The sequence below is a fragment of the Brassica napus genome, chromosome A10 (assembly GCF_020379485.1).
Source record: "Brassica napus cultivar Da-Ae chromosome A10, Da-Ae, whole genome shotgun sequence".
Classification (NCBI taxonomy): Eukaryota; Viridiplantae; Streptophyta; class Magnoliopsida; order Brassicales; family Brassicaceae; genus Brassica; species Brassica napus.
Genome location: NC_063443.1, coordinates 8,564,065 through 8,568,809, shown reverse-complemented (window position 1 = coordinate 8,568,809; position 4,745 = coordinate 8,564,065). Strand labels below are relative to the sequence as shown.

Genomic DNA, 4,745 nt, shown 5'->3' with positions numbered 1-4,745 from the left:
TTCTCTCTGATCAAATAAATCACAAAATGTTGCAAGATAAATAAATAAAATATCAGTTTATGTTAAATTAGTTTTGTTTTCGACTAATTAGTTATATGTATTAGACTAATAATAATGTTTGAGACATTAAACAAGTGTTTTGCAAATCGGACTGGACCAGCCGGTTGGACCGGTCGGACCTTGATTCGCTCTTCTAATCGATTTTGGATTGTGCTCAAAACCGGATTTCAGTTAAATCGGCAAACCAGTTAAAAAGCAGCCGAACTCGCCAAAACTGGTGATCTGCTTCAATATTAAAATCTGATTTTCTATAATTCAAGTTAAAAATTAAAAAAAATTACAAATTTTAAAAAGATTTCTTTAAAAATACATAACATTTTTAATATATATCTAAATAAATTAGTTTTTATTATATTCTTATATTATTTTTGAAGTTTTCATTTTATTTTCATATAATTTTTAGATTCTAACAATGATATAGAGTTATATATTTTCTATAGTTATACATATATACATAATTGATTAATTTAAAATTAGATCAAAACTTAAAATCCCGTCGAACCGGTTAGACCGGTCCATAATGCCGAGTCAATGTACAGTCCATTTTTCAAAACATTACATTAAACTTATCTTTATATTAACGCCAACAGCCTATCAGATGTGGTGAGCCCATCAAAATTTTCAAATAGTTTGGTACATACTTCATCCATTTCTAAATAAGTGTCATTTTGATATTTTCAAATAGATTAGAAAGTGGCGGAAATATATGTAAGTTGTTATTAATTATACCTCTCTGACCAATAGTATTTGAGATAAATAAAATTATTTATAAAATCAATGCAGTTTTCAATTACTTTTCAGCTAAAAGTAAGTATAATTTACATTATAATTGTAAAGTGACATTTTTTGTAACAAGAAAAAATGTTAAAATGACACATATTATGAAACAGATGGAGTATCAAACATAAATTTAAAGTGCACACAGAAATATAAAATACACATTCTTTCTAATAGAGTTTCTTACTATAATTTATTGTGCATTATCTTATATATGTTGTTGAGTAAATTCATCCCGTGCAAGGCACGGGTCTCAATCTAGTATTATATTACAATAGTAGAGTTTTGCTCTTTTCTAAAGGTGTCCACTTAAGCACTTTTGTAGGTCTCACAAAATTTAAAATATAATTATATGTATACCAAGATTTATAAATGCTATAATCTAAAATAAAAAAGCCATCGAAGATCAACTGTATTATGTATAATCTATATTATAATAGTAGAGTTTTGTTCTCTCTAAAGTATCAAGAAGGATAAGCATCAAGGTTGATCCATTATCCTTACGTCAATAGTTTGATTCCTGCAGGATAAGGAAAGGACCATGATTCAAGCGTTTCTCATGTATGTTACACAGATAATTACCAAAGACAATTGGGTTCCAAGTGTGACATAAGCAGAAGCTGTAGCAGGAGATGGTCATGTGTTCTTGCTACTCATTTTTGTCTTTCTCTCTTATTACAACAAGTCTCTTATGCCTCTCCCAGTATCTATGTACTTTCAAGTGTATTACGAGCTTCTTTGGGGACAAATTTGATAAATACATAGGATTATGATGTCTCAGAAAGTGGCTAAAATTTACATGTTAGACTGAAGATATGATAACTTACAACAATGTTGACTCCTGTATACTTTTAACATATGCTCTGGTTCGAAAATCATTACACTTTGCACATCAATGTTTGTTTGCAAGCTAAAAGTAATATGTATCCCGGTGAGCTACTCTCATTTCGGAATGTTCATTTATCTCTCATCTTCAAGAGTAAATCTGGCTGGTCTATCTCAGTATCCATATCCTGCAACAAGACAAAGTAAAAGAGACTCAGAGATGAAGAACCATGAGTTCTGATGTTATTTTCCAAGCTTCCATCAATGGAATCAGAGTATTAGGAATAACCTGAATTGTTCATTGGGTTGCCAGTAGTAACTGGTCTTGGCTCCCTTAATCTCAACAACCACATAGTTAGACATAAAGAACGTTTTTGCAACCGAGGCCGCATGTCCCAAGCAACATCTCACAACCTGAAAAATGCACAAACTCACTCATGATCATGGAGATCTTTATCATTGCTAGCACCTGGAATGAACATAAACATATTTAACCAAGAAACTTACTTAGATCAAGAGTTGTACATGAGTGGAGCTTTAATGTTAAGTCAGTTACCTTCTCGCTGACAACGCTTCCGTTGACACCAGCATTCTTTGCTGTCAATGTCAGAGGGTAACTCAGTGCTCTTTTAACGATCGCTGCTCCAACCTAAACAATCAAGAATGGTTAAATTTTAAGTGAGAGAAAGCAAAGTTCACAAACCAGAGATTAAAGACGAAACTAGTGGATAAACACCGATGAAGAACAACGATTTTCCAAGAACCCAAACTCGCCGTTGATAGAGTCGAGAGCTTTGGCGGAAAAGACAAGTAAATCCTAACTCCACTTACTAATAGTCTTCATCTGCATTTATATATATGAGTGCACCGTCGTGTATAACATAACAGGTTATCTTCTTGTAGTTTGATCGTTTTCTTTTTTTCCCTTTATTTTATCAGACTGGGAACTAAAACACGGTAGATCAATTGTAGTATCCACTTGCACTGTTGTGACATTAATTGTAACAGGTGTGGTTGCAGGAATGTTTGCTTTGGGTGAGAAATTGCACACTTCACCAACGAGGAAGAGACTGATTCATCATTCACCGGATGTGACAAGTCAAACACATAAAAGGTTTAAATTTAAATATTATATAAATGAAGAAAAAAACAAGAAAAGTTCATAACTCATGAATTTGCAGCAACACAAGAGACCTTCCAATAATCTAGACATAAAACGTGAAACAAGGGTTGGGTCATAAAGAATCCCAAATACTGATCACATTATGCTCTAGTATCAACCATAGAACTAATTTTAGTTAAAAAGAGATAACAATTTGTTTCTCAATAAAAATCTAGAGAATTAATTGCATACAGAGTGTAGAGGAACGTTGGTTTTTGATGAAATTGATGATACCGAGTCTAACGAAATCTGTAGAGGAAGAACAAATCAATTTCGTTGATTTGTGTCTGAAGACAAAGAGGAGAAAGATGAAAAAGAGATTAGAGACAAAGGAAAGTGGAAGAACGCCGATGAAAAAGCAAGAATTATCCAAAACTCTAAATTGCCATTGATGGGTTGAGAAGCTTTAGGTGGAGAAGACGATAAAACTGAAAAAAATAGGGTAAAGTTTAAGTTTTTCCTCTCTCTGTTTTTTCTGTTTTTTATAATTTTTATTTTCGAGTGTAAAAAAATTACTGTTGACAAAAAAAAAGTGTAAAAAAAAATACGAAAATTATTATTTAATTCAGATTAATTAGTTAACTAAAGGATACTAGATTTTTCACCCGCACATCCATGCGGATAGATTTTCATTTTATAAATATATAACAGATACTATCGTAAACTTTTAAAAGATATGATTTACATTTTAGTGTTATAACGTGTTGTGTAAATCTATAATGTTATTGGTTATATTTCTTATTCGATATTATTAATGTATAATGATTTGTTTTATACATTTACTTATTATTAATTGTGATTATATATTAATATATTTTTGAGTTTTGTAAAATAAATTCTTAGTATGAAATAAATAAATTGAGAATCTCCTTTATTTTTTCTAATTTTTACAAACTGAATACAATACATTTTCAATTTTTATTTAGTTATACTATAGAACTGATATTTTCTTAGCATAATTTATATTTCTATGTTATTTATTTTAGTATATTGTGGGATTTTCTAAGTAAATACATTATAATAATGCTATATTATTAATTAAATCAATCGCTACATTAATATAAAAATATTTTAATATTTTATGAAGATTTTGTTAATTTTTTCTAACATATTTTGTTATAAATAAAAATAAAATTTAAATTTACAGGTAAAATTTATTTATTAATATCTATATAAATTATAAGAATTTTTAGAAATGTTATATATTAAATAAATTAACTTAAATAATTAATTGATGAAATAGACCTAGTATGAATTTTTATAGTATTTCTTTTACTAAAGAAGATATATAATATAATTATAAAATTTGAAAAATAGCATACACTTTTATTTTATTTTGTTTTATAATAAAAGTTTATTTAAATTAATGTATAATAGTATATATTATTAATTACGAAATTAATCAATGGTATTAATTTAAATAAAATATTTTTAAAATTTAGAAAGATTTTGTTAGATTTTTTCTCAACATTTTGTTATAACTAAAAATAAATTTGAATTTACAGTTAAAATTGATTTATTATTATAACTTTATATATTAATAGATTAATGTAAATAATTAAATAAATGTAATTAATGAAATGGACCTAAATAATGCTAGTATGACTTTTTATGGTAAATAAAAATGGTTATTCTCTTTTAATAGAGAAGATTAAGGTATTAACAGCAATCTAAATCCTATTTCCCTAAAGAATCTTCTAAACGTCCTATTGGAACAAATCTAAATTCTAGGTGTCTATTTTTTTCAATTTTCTCAAAAAGAAACGAAGGAGAACAAAATATTGAGAGTATTTGTTCCTTATTGTTTCTTCTCAGATTTAATAAAGAATATTTGTGTTCTATGATTTCCTAGATTAAAAGAAATGAACAAAAATTGAAGAAAAAATATGTGACAACTGAAGGTGGTGGCGTGGAGAATCGG

General features: G+C 28.2%; 1 long non-coding RNA gene across 2 annotated transcripts; it reads right to left on the bottom strand.

Annotated features, from left to right (window-relative positions):
- Positions 1-1,586: 1,586 nt before the first annotated feature.
- Positions 1,587-3,383, bottom strand: LOC106430555. 2 transcript variants are annotated; one of them, XR_001286019.3, is made up of 4 exons: positions 3,017-3,383; positions 2,170-2,732; positions 1,952-2,076; positions 1,587-1,850 (listed from the first exon to the last, which is right to left on the bottom strand). It is a non-coding gene; the product is annotated as an uncharacterized LOC106430555 (long non-coding RNA). The 2 variants fall into 2 exon arrangements; XR_001286017.3 differs by having other exon boundaries at positions 2,170-3,324.
- Between the last annotated feature and the right edge of the window lie 1,362 nt (positions 3,384-4,745).